The 14,138-nt window shown below is 45.6% G+C and overlaps 1 protein-coding gene across 5 annotated transcripts in view; it reads right to left on the bottom strand.

The window, feature by feature from the left end:
• Positions 1–14,138, bottom strand: part of TET3 (tet methylcytosine dioxygenase 3) — a 121,576-nt gene that overhangs the window by 67,763 nt on the left and 39,675 nt on the right. The window contains exon 3 of one of the 5 annotated variants that reach the window (XM_066267413.1): positions 13,947–14,083. The exons of the other annotated variants lie outside the window; for them this stretch is intronic. The gene's annotated coding sequence lies outside the window, so the exon portion shown is untranslated. The remainder of the gene's footprint in view (positions 1–13,946; positions 14,084–14,138) is intronic. 5 annotated transcript variants of the gene reach the window in all.

Below are 14,138 nucleotides of genomic sequence, written 5' to 3'. Positions count from 1 at the left end.
TCCTGCCTTTCTGTCCCTATCTGTCTCTGTCTCTGTCACAAAAAATAAATTAAAAAAAAACAACAAAAAAAAAAAACGGGTAAAGCTTTAGAGAGAACTTAGGCTCAATTTAGTGAAGAGCTTTAATAACTAGAGATACTAAAAAATGCACCGAACCTCATGTCCCTCCAATAACCAGGAGGTGGCAAGCTCTTATCAATGGAGATATGAAAAAGAAAACCACGCCGTTATCTGACTGCTGACAGGGAGGCCGGACAACACTGGAGGAAGGGGATGGTGGTGAGCTGAGGCCCTTTCACATTCCCCGCTCAGACATGCACCAGCGCTAAAACCCTCCAGCTTCTCCCTCAGCTGTCACTCCCTCTGGGCTCCTGCAACCACCATGCTGGGGCTGCTCCTCTATGTCTGCCCTCTGCCTGAACCTGTGTGCTGACCTCCGACTAACTCCAACCCTTGAAACGTGAGTCAGCGTGTCTAAGACAGAACTGTCTCCCTCTCTCCAGCAGCTCCTTCTCTAACACTGCTATCTTTGCCAGCGTTCTTGCACTCACCAATGTCCCTAGCCCAAACACCATCCATGTCCTTCCTACACACCCACCCAGTCGCCAGAGCCAAACAACTCTAGACATGGACGTCTCTCTATCCCATCTCCTCTCTTTCTGCTCCTGCTCTCCTCACTGGGACCTTCGTTTGTGTGGACATTTAAAAATTTTCCAACCTGACAGTGGCTCCTTTAAGCAGCTCTATACACCCCCAAGTCCTCTTCCCTCTCACTATACATGTGTGCATGCACACACATAAACGCACACACATAACACAGGCTCTTCTCCACCCTGCAATCTCTGTTGTTGAACATATCTCATTCTCCCTCAAGATTCCCTGTCATCAACTTTCATAATTCTTTCTTGCTTAACCTTCTTATTTTAAGAATGCTATTTGCATGCACCCAGTGCTTAGAAAGTGTGACAAATTTTACTCTCAAAAGATGGCCACTATAGCCCCTCTATCCCACCTGCACTTCTCCCACGCAGTGGTGGAGTCCACATTGCCTCCCCTTGAATCCAAGGGGGCTTGTGACAATAGTGACAGTGATACTACATGGTTTTGAAAGCCAGATTACACCAGGCAATACAGCTTCTGCCTGGCTCTCTCGGGACACTGACTCTTGGAGCCCAGCCATCATGCTGTGAGCACACCCAGGCCACATGGAAAGGCCGCATATAGGTGCCCAACTGACAATCCCAGCTGAGGTCCCAGCCAACAGCTGGCATCACCTGTCAAATGTGTGAGTGAAGAAGCCCTTGGAGGATTCCAGTCCAGATGTCAAGTTACCTCTAGCTTTTGAGCCCTTAAACGTCAAGGAACAGCGACAAGTTACCCATGCTGTGTCCTTGCTGACTTCTGGATCGACAAGACTGAGCATAATAAAGATTGCTGTTTTATGCCACTAAATTTTAGGGTAGCTTCTTTCTGAATAGACTAGACTGTTTATTTTAGGAACATCAATAAGTTTATAAAGTAAAAGGGTGAAATAGACCTATACATAAATAAATGCTCTAAAAAAACATATTAATGCAGTAAAAACAGTCTATACAAGGGCCATGGTTTTGGGGGGGCACAGAAGGGGAGGTCACTTCTCTCTGAGTAGGTGAACATGTATGTCAAGAAAGGTCTCACCTCGGCCCTGTCAGGGTCGCTTGGCTGGTTGAAGCATCATCCCCGTATACCAGGGTTGAGGGTGTGATCCCTAGTCAAGGCACACGCAGGGATTGACCAATGAATGCGTAAATGGGTGGAAAGGCAGGTCGATGTTTCTCTCTCTCTCTCTCTCTTAAATTCACCTCAAAGTAACCTTCAGCATGAGGTTTGAAAGATGGGCAGGTGTTTTGGAGGAGGGGAAAGGAGGAGAAACTCCAGATGGAGGAACAGCACTGCAAAGGCACGGAATCAGAGAGGGCCTGGCAGACTGGGGAAGGGTAAGCCACTGGCAGGAAAGGGTGAGCTGTTGGGCATATCTTGAGCATCAAGTGTGGGGAAGGCAGGTGTGTGGCTCACAACATGAACACAATAGAGCAGACTGACATCTCAGGAGGAGCACTCAAGTGTTCCAACAGAGCAAAGACTTCAGAGTTCAAGGTTGGTGGCCTGAAGACTATTTGGGAGACTAATGCCACTGTCCAAATCAGTGATAATAGACAGGGGTCTGAGCTAAGGCAATAGCAGAGAGCCAGGGTGAAGCATGCTTCCGGAGGCAAATGTAGACGGTGAGACAAGGAATAGAATCAACCTCCTCCTGATAAAGTCCCCCTTGCCCAGCCCTGCCCACCACAGGGTCTGAACCAGATCCTACAGTCAGCACATCTTCTTTTGGGGATCTTTTCCTTGGAGTGTATTACCAGCCACACTGTGAGATCCTGGGGGACAAGGCTTCGATCACACCTTCAGAACCCAGCAGAGTGCTCAATATGTGTTCAGAAAGAACTGCTGCTCCCCCCCCCCCCCCCGCCCAGACCTGGCTGGTACAAGCCTCTTCACGCCAGGAGTTGGAAAGGATGGCCCGCAGAGACTCTGAGCAGAGTTGGAGTCTCCTCCATTGTGGCACCTGTCACTGTGCATGCACAGACGAAGTCTGAAGACGGCCAACACTATCAGGGATGCCTTTGCCACACAGGACTCAGAAACCTGACACTGATCTTAGAACAGCCCACCCCCAATCCGCAGAGAGACCCACCCAAGGTGTCAGCTCCCCCTGCCCTGCCCTCGCTGAGACCCACACACCCAGGCTTACCAGGGCTCTTCCCTGTCCATGGTCCCAGCCCATTCCAGGCTGGGTCTTGCCCAGGCAGGGGAGACACTCCCCTCATCTGAGGGCAGCAGGGGTTTGTTACCACAAGACAGGCAGAGGGGATACCCTTTTTAGATCCAAGAAGAGATCTAACCCTCACTCTTCTTCACGTGCATGTAACATAGCCACCCCAAGTCACAAGTATTTTTTAACTACACCAGTTTTTTAATAAATTTTTTTTAGAGAGAGAACAACAATTTGTTCTACTTATTTATGTCTTCATTGGTTGATTCTTGTATGTGCCCTAACTGAGAATCAAACCCGCAACCTTGACTTATCAGGATGATGCCCTAACCAACTGAGCTACCCGGCTAGGGTCCAAATCACAGGTTTCACCTTCAGAAGACTCCAGGTCTTCTTTGGGGGTCCAGGAACCTTTGCTGGAATCTATTCCTGTACCGTGCCTGGTCAGGACTCCCAAGGTCCCACCTACTCTACAGCCAACTCCTTTCTTATGCCCCCAAATTCCCACAGCTGGCCCCTGAACGTGCACAGGTATTCAACAACAGTTTGTCTGCCCTCCCCACCAGAGGGCTCCCGATGCCATGTAAGGCTGGAGACACCTCATTTGGCCCATAACACATCTAGAGGTTCAATAACACCACTAGGTTTTCCAAGTCTTTCCCAACTCTCAGAGGATCAGTACACCAAAGCCAGATCAGCAATCCCCATGAAAGAGGAATGGAAGGGATGTGAGACGATAAAGACAAACTGACAGTGCCTTCTCAAGGCCTCCAGGCAAAGGGGAAGTCAGAAGAGGAGAGAGCCCTGGGGCTGTCCTGCTGACCCTCAGCAGTTAGGCACCATTTTAGAAGAAACAGGTCCAAGAAGGCATATTCACCCAGGATGAACAAATCTGTGGTCAATCTGCCAGTGGCCAGAAAGCAGGCCAGTCTGGGGCATATCCTCTACGGTGGCATCTATAAGAATGAATTCTCAGAGGACTCCGAGATAGCGGTGGCTGCTCCCCAACCAGCTGGCCAGTAAATCCCACCCAGTTCTTTCCCACTGCCAGAACATGGCTCAGCTCACTCCTCCATTCCTCCAGCAGCAGGCCAAGGAGCTAGCCTTTCCAGCTCCAGCTGTTCCCCCAGTCCTAGAGCTGAACGTCCATCTACACACAAATCCTATCCTTCTCTCCCTCCCCCAAATGGACAGTCCACTCCCCTAATAGCACATGGGTTGTATTCATGTCTAGAGCTGATCAATTATTCATCTCCTAAGAGGATCTTCCCTCCTGGGATTTACTGATGAAAAAACTGAGTGAGGAAAGGGACTTTTAGGGGAAGCTTTGAGAGAATGTGCACATTGGCTTGTTCTCAGCACGTGCGAGGGTGTGTATGTGTGTGAACACTGTGTCTAGCCTGGTGCTGGTATCTGTACTCTCCACATCCAAACTCTCTCTGCTGACAGCAAATTTAGAGGGTTATGTCTAACTTCTCGAGACTGTCAAGTGTTGGCAGAGGGTATTCTTGTGAGAGGTAAAAGGAGGTACTGGCTCGTGTGGTTACTATGCACATATCAGTAAGACACTTTCCTGCTACAAAATGGACAGACAGAGCAGAGCTCTTAACAGCTGGAGTGATACTCAGGGAAAAGCTGAACCGAGGCCAAATTCCCTGAGGTCATCATATCTGGCAGAAGTGCAGGACTGTGACTATTCATACCCTCTGACACTATAGTAATTAATGTGGTTTCAGGGAAGAAAGAAAAAGAAGAGGAGGAACTAGGAAAAGTTTCCACATAACTCTGATGGAACGCTCTTGTAATGTATTAAATATCATGCTATTCACTGCACAGTCATTTGTCTCCTCCAATCATCGCAAATTCCTGCAAGGTAAAGACTTATCTCCACTGATGAGTACACAACACAGAGAGGTTAAGTAACTTTCCAAAGATCACACAGCAATCCAGAAGAGCACAGCCATTTTTAACTACTAAATACTACTCCTAATGTCACTTCAGGAATATAAACAAAATATATGACAGAAGAAATAAAAAAGTTATATGTGCCAAAGATTTTCTGAGAAGCATTAGTAGTAAAAAATTACAGGTAACCTAAGCACCCTACAATAGGGGAATGGTTTTAAAATGTTATGATAGCCTGACCTGTGGTGGCGCAGTGGATAAAACATTGACCTGGAATGCTGAGGTCACCGGTTCGAAACCCTGGGCTTGCCTGGTCAAGGCACATATGGGAGTTGATGCTTCCTGCTCCTCCCCCTGTTCTATCTCTTTCTTCTCTTTCTCTCTCTCTCCTCTTTCTAATAAAAATGAATAAGTAAATAAATAAAAATAAAATGTTATGATAGTTTCAGAAAAGATAATGGAAAGGAAATACATGAAAAAATACTCAACTTCTTTAGTAATCAGAGAAATACAAAATAAAACTACTGTGAGGTTCCATTTTAAACCCAGTATATAGAATTTAAGAGCAAAAATGTTTAGTTCAAATCTTGCCCCCATTGCTTACTAGCTGTGACCTTGGACAAGTTACTTAACCTCTCTGTGCCTCATTTCATCTCTAAATTTGTGGTTAAAAGTTAACTTCTCTCTGCCTAATTTACTCATCTGAAAATTGGGGGTTGATAATAGTACCTAACACCTCACAGGACTGTCATGAGGAATAAACAAATTAATGTTGAAGAACACTTATAACAGTACCAGGTACATAGCACCATAAAAAGGTATTTTAGTTTAACACCAAGGGCTGGTGGCATTTAGCAGAAACTTTTTCTAAACCACGGGCAGACGGCAAAACAGAACAACCATTCTGGAAGGGTCTGTGGTGTTACCATTTGACACTGAACATGTATGTATCCTATGGTTCTGTAATTCCACTCCTAATGAAGCTTTGCACACGTGCTTCAGATGTGCACACAATGCTCACAGCAGCACAATGCATAAAAACCAAACTGTAGCAATACTCTAAGTACCCACCAACCACAGAATGGACAATGGAATATTTTACAGCAGGGCAAATGAACCACAGGAACATACTGAATCTCAGAAACTACACTCAGTTTAAAAAAAAAGAAAGAAAAAGAAATGGGAAAAAAAGGAAAGAAAGAAAGGGGGAGGGAAGGAAAAAAGGTAAAGGGGAGGGGGAGGGGAAGGGGGAGGGAAAGCAAGCTTCAAAAGATTATATAGTCTACCAATTCTAAAAAGCTCAACAGCAAATCCTAGAGGAAAGAGGGAAGGGAGTTAGGGGGAGGGGGGCAAAGGGGGTATAAAAAGGGTCACAGGGCAGCATCAGCCTGGCGTGCAGGAGTCCCAGGTTTGATTCCCGGCCAGGGCACACAGGAGAAGCACCCATCTGCTTCTCCACCCCTCCCCCTCTCCTTCCTCTCTGTCTCTCTCTTCCCCTCCCACAGCCAAGGCTCCATTGGAGCAAAGTTGGCCAGGCGCTGAGGATGGCTCTGTGGCGTCTGCCTCGGGTGCTAGAATGGCTCTGGTTGCAACAGAGCAATGCCCCAGATGGGCAGAGCATCACCCCCTGGTGGGCATGCCGGGTGGATCCTAGTCAGGCGCATGTGGGAGTCTGTCTGACTGCCTCCCCGTTTCCAACTTCAGAAAAATACAAAAAAAAAAAAAAAGGGTCACAGGGCCTGCCCTGTGGTGGCGAGGTAGATAAAGCGTCGACCTGGAACGCTGAGGTCGCTGATTCAAAACCCTGAGCTTGCCTGGTCAAGGCACATATGGGAGTTGATGCTTCCTGCTCCTCCCTCCCCCTTCTCTCTCTCTCACTCTCTCTCCTCTCTAAAAAATTAATAAAAGACGAATTTAAAAAAAAAAGGTCACAGGGATGGGGGGTGAGGGTGTTATATTCAGTGGGACACTCGAATCCATGTAAACACAATAAATTAAAATTAATAAAAATTAAAAAATAAGAGAAAAAAGTTCAATGTATCATATAAGAATAAAACATGTAATTAAAACATTTTACACTTGTTTGAGATTTTCCTTGGTTTTTAAAAGCAAGGGAATGATAAACATGAAAGTCAAGGTAGTGGTTATTTCTGTAGGTGAAAAGGGGGTATAGGTTGGGGGAAACACCCTGGTAGTTTCAGTTAGGCTGACAACATTCTAGCTCTTAACTTGGGTAAGGAATTCACACGTGTTTATCATTATACATCATTTGTTTAACATAAAGGCACACCTTGGAGATATTGCAAGTTTCATTCCAGACTACTGCAACAAAGTCAGTCAATCTTTTTGATGGTAGAGGGTCTTGCTTTCAATTTGCAATAAACAAAACAAAACCCCTACAACATCTGGGAAGTTCAGTAAAGTGGAGCACAATGAGGTATGCCTGTGTATCAAACACTAGGTCAAGTATGTTTCAAATTATACATAAAAATTACAATATATAATATTTCATCAGTAGATGTAGAAATGCTTAAAATGATAAAGAATAAGAACATATAAGAACAGGGAAATGCCTTAAATTAAAAAAATGAAACTCGCCTGACCAGGCGGTGGCATAGTGGATAGAGCGTTGGACTGGGATGCGGAGGACCCAGGTTCGAGACCCTGAGGTCGCCAGCTTGAGTGCAGACTCATCTGGTTTGAGCAAAGCTCACCAGCTTGGACCCAAGGTCGCTGGCTTGAGCAAGGAATTCCTCAGTCTGCTGAAGGCCCACCGTCAAGGCACATATGAGAAAGCAATCAATGAACTAAGGTGTCACAACAAAAAACTAATGATTGATGCTTCTCATCTTTTTCCGTTCCTGTCTGTCTGTCCCTATCTATCCCTCTCTCTGTCTCTGGAAAAAAAAAATAAAGAAACTCAAGAATATCCTTGTATTCATAAATGATGCTGAGGGTTTTTATGACAGGGAAAGCGTTTATTGAAGTGAAAAAAAAGAAAGAATTCAAAATGTTGCCGAATTTAAAAATTCAATTCCATTAACAATACACACACAACACACTAAGGGAAAATTTTGCAGAAATGTTAACAGTGCTTATCTCTGGTGGTAGAGAATGAGTACATTTTGTTGTATTTGTAGTTATTACATTTTTATTGGGGGGTTAAGAAAAAAATATTTACAACTATCCTGAAACTTGGCACAAACGATGCATGCCTCTGAACAAAGCCTGAGAGAGAAAGCTCTCTTTCCAAAGAGAGCTTCAGAGAAAGGAATTTGTGGGTGAATTTTCTTTCTTTCTATTTCTGTTGCTAGAAAATTGTGTCACACACACACACATACACACACACACGCAAAAAAAAAAATCTACAAGACGAGCATCTCGTTGAGGTGGGGTGCTGAGCCGGAACCCCCCCCCCCCCCTATTAAAAGTTCTCGGTTAACTCTCTGGGCTGCAGCGTCAAGTCCTCCAGCTCCGCCCCGAAACCACCGCCCCAGCTCAGTCCTCCCCAGGCGAGCGGGCGGGAAAGGTGGGGGTGGGCAGCCGGGGAGGAGGAGCCAGCACGCCAGCGGAAGCCCCTGCCTCCAGCAGCCGGTGGCGACAGGCCCGAGGCCAGCGGGAGGAAATTGAGCCGACCACATCTGAAGCCTGGCGCAAGGAGCAGCAGCAGCTGCCTCCAAAGCCGCCAGCTCGCGAGAAACAGGTCAGGAGGCAGAGGCGGCTCCTCAGCAAGAGCCCCGACTCCCTGACACGCGCTCGCGTGCCCCCGCTCCACCCGCAGCGCCGGCCTGGCCAGGCCACGCAGTGCACGTCTCAGGGCCAGAAAAGTCCCCCTCGGTTCCCGGAGAGGGTGGGTACTCACTCCCACAGCCCCTCCCACCCGGGCTCATACCCAGTTCTCACTACTCACCTCCTACCCAAAAGTTTAAAAAACTAAGGTCAGGAGAAAGGAAACACTGCCAGCATCAAGTCCACTGACCTTGACTAATGCACTCTCCCAAAGGTACCCAAACCGCACATAACCCATGGGCTGGTCAAGTGTGTTCAGGGCGAGGGTTAGAGAACCACCATGATGACAGCAGGTGATAGTTTGCTGGGTGATCAACTCTGGATTAAGTAATAAGCACTTTTATGTTTCAATGTAACCTTCCAATTCTCATAACAAGCCAACAACATCCATTGTTAGTGGGTGAAAAAATGAGGCAGAGAGAGGTCAACTAACATACTCCAAGGCTCAAAACTGGTGAGTGGCAAAAGCTGAATCTAACATCAGAGCTGACAGCAGTGACCAGGCCGCCCTGCGGCTGGAGTTCTCATTGTTTGGACAATAAGTTCATATACACACACACACACACACACACACACACACACACACACACACACACATATTCGGTTGACTCAATAACTATGGATTTCAACCTTTCACTTGAACTCCTGCTAAGTGAGTTTGCCTCCATCCATTCCTTTCTCAAGGACTCAAGACTTAAATTTCTTTCAGTCACCACCCAAAAATATGGAGAAAAAGTAATTTTTGGTAAAGCATTCTTCACCCCTCAGTCATAAAACTGATTTCACTACCCAAAAATATGGAGAAAATGTAATTTTTGGTAAGGCATCCATCCACCCTTCAGCCCTCACTCATAAAACCGATTTCATAAAAATGAGACTCAGAGACATGGACAAGAGTGTGGGGGTTACAGGGTGGAGGGGGGGGAGGAAGGGGGTTGGGGGAGGGGAGGGGCACAAAGAAAACCAGTTAGAAGGTGACGGAAGACGACTGGACTTTGGGTGATGGGAATGCAGCACAATCAAATGTCAAAATAACCTAGAGATGTTTTCTCTGAACATATGTACCCTGATTTATCAATGTCACCCCATTAAAAATTTTTTAAAAAGAAAGAAATACAAAAACAAAACAAAAAAGCCAATTTCACTCAGTGGGCTAAGAAATAGGAAAAGGGGAAGTTGCCACTTAGGGAAGCCTGGTGCTGTCTAGAAGACAGAAGTTAGGGTGTGTGGATACATTCTGCTTATCCTAAGCCCCTGGAAAAATCACAGAGCACATCTTAGTGTAGAAGTCTCATTAGCCACAGTCACTACTGGCCTGTTAGCCCAAAACACTGAAGGATGCCAATAATTTGGGTTCTTGTACATATTCACCTCAAAGTTGGGTCTGTAATGCTGGAGAACAATGAAACAGGAACCTCGGCCTCTTCCCATCCATTATCTTCTCTCTGAGGGTCATGGGTGATAGGAAAGGTCCTGGGAGTCTGCCTCCCTCCAGCCTCTCTGCAGCAGACCCCTACTTTCCTGCCCACTACCATATCTCCCTCCATGGGATCCTGGTGCTCCACCACTCTCTCCCCCTACCAGATGACTCCTCAACAGAGTTGCTCTCCACTCTTCCCCCCTTGCCTCACAGCTCTCTTGGAAACCTCACTTCCACCCAAGACTCCACTGCTCAGCCTGCACGAATAGCCCCAAAGCTTTCTCTCCCCTGGGCTGCTTCACAAGCTTTCCAGCTACCAGACACTTTCCCACTTGGATGCAACTTAAGCCCAACACACTTAAAATCTAACTTAGCACCTGTCTCTCTTTTCCAACAACTCCTCCTCTGGATATTACTTCTTTAAAACTCACGGGAAGAGTCATCCTCCTGGGCATCCTGAGGGTGCCCTCCTACCACCTTTGCTGTCTTCCTCTTTACGCCTCCATATGCAAGCAGACCTGAGCCCTGCTAACCGCTCCTCTTGAGAGGATTTCAGGTCAGCCTTCTTTCCGTTTTCTCCTTACTTGTTTCTTATGGGGACAATTGCAGCAGGAGGCTCACTGGCTGGCCATCCCCCTTTATTTTCTCCCCAGCACAATATTATCAGGCACATATTCAATCCACTGAGCCTCAAACCCATGGCCCCAGCTCCCAGACCAGGTGCCTGCTAATTCACAACTTCAATCTTTATTGTTGTTATTCAAATAGTAAAAACAAATAAAGAGGTAAGTAAATACACAGATAGATAAAGGTATCAAGGACAATAAAGACATTTCCATCTTGTAGAGGCTCCTAGGAAGTTAGGTTTATAAATTTGTACTTCAAAAAGTCTTTTCTACACATTAGTGAAAGCTGAAAACTCAGAATTAGGGCAACAGTTTGGTAAATGATGATACAACTCGGTAGAACATCATAGTCATCAAAACCCATACAGTATAAACACTAAGGAAAAATGTTAGATAAAATAAGTCAAAATAGCAGAATACCACACGGTACATGAAGGTTATGGCAAAAATGCAAAACCATGCATGCAAATAACAAAAGAGGGAAGGTCCTTAAAAAAAAGTGGAAATAGGCCCTGGCCGGTTGGCTCAGCGGTAGAGCGTCAGCCTGGCGTGCGGGGAACCTGGGTTCGATTCCCGGCCAGGGCACGTAGGAGGAGCGCCCATTTGCTTCTCCACCCCAGCCTCTCCTTCCTCTCTGTCTCTCTCTTCCCCTCCCGCAGCCGAGGCTCCATTGGAGCAAAGATGGCCCGGGCGCTGGGGATGGCTCCTTGGCCTCTGCCCCAGGCACTAGAGTGGCTCTGGTTGCGGCAGAGCAACGCCCCGGAGGGGCAAAGCATCGCCCCCTGGTGGGCAGAGCGTCGCCCCTGGTGGGCGTGCTGGGTGGATCCCGGTCGGGCGCATGCGGGAGTCTGTCTGACTGTCTCTCCCCGTTTCCAGCTTCAGAAGAAATGCAAAAAAAAAAAAAAAAAGTGGAAATAGTTGTAGAAGCCCCAGAGAATTGTGGAATTTCACCTAGTGATGCTATCAGCACATTCATACCTTTCATATGATATATAATTATGTATTCACTCATTCATTTCTCCAATGAATAGGTATTGAGCATTTACCACCTAAGTTTCAGTTTTAGGCACTGGGGATACACCAGTGAGCAAACAGTCCCTGCCTCTTGGACAGAGACTTTCCAAATGTCTAGATCTGTCTTGGGTCCCATTCAAAAACAGGTTCCATTAGGTCAGACGCTGTACCACTATCTCTAAATGTGCATGGCAACATACATCTATGTTATATACTCTGTGGCTTTGAGTACGTAATGAAAGCAATGAATCTCATATTAACTGTTGATCTGTGAGTGAAGCTGCCCTTTGTGTGGTTACTTATAGAATATCAAAGGCCGAAAAACTCAATACAGCCAGGGAAAACCCTGGTGGATGATCCAAGACAATAAAGAAAAGTCCTAAAAATAGAATGATAAGGAAGGTAAAAAATAGTTTCAATAGAAGATGCTAATGCCTCAGCTGGATTGCTCAGCTGGTTAAAGCATCAGCCCAAAGTACAGAGGTTATCAGTTTAATGCCCCAGTCAAGGCACATATGGGAACAGAGAGATGTTCCTGTCTCTCTCTTTCTCTCTCTCTCTCAAATCAATATAATAAACATTTTTTAAAAAGAATAAGAAGATGCTGAGAGAGATGGGAGATCAGGAAGTTCTCATACCACAAAGTGGAAAATGAATTGAAAACAAGAAACTCTGACTGCTCTGAGATGACCATAGTTTACAGTTGGTGCCTTTTCTTTCCCATGGAACATGGACTTAATTTACATAACTGGGGTCACTGAGTATATTCGGTGGGGGGTGGTATAAATTATTTTATTTATTATTGAAATTAAACCTTCACAATCCAAGTTGTCTTACTTGGGATTTTTATAAAATGTTAATTTCTTCCTTTTCTGTATCATAAGTATTTTCCATAGTCTTAACTCTTATTCAAGAATTTCACATTCTTAACAGCTGCTATGTTTTCCTGGTACATACATAGCATACACATACTCCTGAGGCTGAATGTCCAGTTTTGTTACATTCCCATGACACACAGTGACTACTGGGATGGTTTCTTTCCTTCTTCTCCCAGATCTTTTTGGATGTGTGATTCCTCTGAGCACAGGGATAGAAAACTTGGCATGAAGTCACGGCTCTGGTTGGCTGAATGGACAGACAACCCCAAAGGCTGCCAGTAACAATGCTGATAACAACAGGTAGGACTTGAGTCACATTAGCACAAGAGTTTCATCTCATTTGGGTAACAACTTAGTTGTCTCTAATCTGCCTTTGGAGAAAAATATCCTGCTCACAAAAATTAGGGGATCAGGGAACGTGCAGATACTCCAGTACTTTTAGCCTTTTGTATTGTGCATTTTCACCAATGAGATAAAAGTTGGTTTGCATATCATCTGCATAATCGAACAACTTTCTCTGACTTGTCGTTTGCTTTTCTGATGTTCTTGTTTAATAAAAAAGCCCAAATGCTTCTTTTTATTGCTTCATATTCATTGTGAAATATCCCCTAATTTTTGTGAGCAGTATATTATGCAGCCATAAAAAGGAATGAAGTCAGACACAAAAGGCTACATATTGTATGATTCCATTCCTATAAAATGCCGGGTAAGACAAATCCGTAGAGACAAAAGCATCAGTGGTGGCCTATGGCTGAGGGATTGGGGGAACAAGGAAGAGTGAATGCTATTGGGCAGTTTCTTTTTGGAGTGATGGAAATATTCTGAAATAGATAGTAGTGATGCCTGCACAACCCTGAATATACTAAAACCCACTGAATTGTACAATTTAAATGGGCAAATTGTATGTTATATGAATTACAGCTCAATAAAAAAATCTTGAGAAAACCTTCAATTCCATTACCATCTTGGTAAAAAGCTTTAAGAGAAGAGCAGAAACTAAACACTTGCTCAAGAAGCAGAGGACCAAGCTGGCAGGGAGAAGGACTGACAGCAATATCAGTTAGAAAAACACTCTTTAAAAATATTTTTTTTTCTTTTTTTAGGTGAGAGGAGGGGAGATAGTGAGGCAGACTCCCACATGCGCCCCGACTGGGATCCACCCAGCAACCTCATCTGATACCAATGCTCTAGTGACAATCTATTTTTAGCACCTGAGGCTGTGTGCTGGGACCAACCAAGCTATATCTTGAGTGCTTGGGGCCACAGTGGAACCAATCAAGCCACTGGCTGTGGGAGGAAAAATGGGGGGAGGGGAAGCAGGTGGACGCTTCTCATATGTGAACTGACTGGGAATCGAACCTGGGATGTCCATACATGGATGCTCTATCCACTGAGTCATCAGCAAGGGCCAAAACCTCTTCTCTGTAACTCCATCACAAGTGTTTATCACCCCATTGAGTTTTATTTCCCCATTGAGTTAAAAGTAAAAGTAACAGAGGTCTTACCCAAGGGGGAGTGGTGGTGGTTATGGTGGGGAGACCACTTCCCACTCCACTGCTGAACTTTGAAGGGGAGAACCTCTCAGGACAGCAGGGCATGGTAACTCCTGAGAGAAGCCAGCAAGATGGTGTGGCCCTGAGCTCTGGGGTGAAGAGGAAAAAGATGAGTTCTGAAAATGTATAGGTGGGGTCCCTAAA

Source organism: Saccopteryx bilineata, chromosome 3 (assembly GCF_036850765.1).
Source record: "Saccopteryx bilineata isolate mSacBil1 chromosome 3, mSacBil1_pri_phased_curated, whole genome shotgun sequence".
Lineage (NCBI taxonomy): Eukaryota > Metazoa > Chordata > Mammalia > Chiroptera > Emballonuridae > Saccopteryx > Saccopteryx bilineata.
This window is presented reverse-complemented; position numbering and strand designations above follow the sequence as displayed.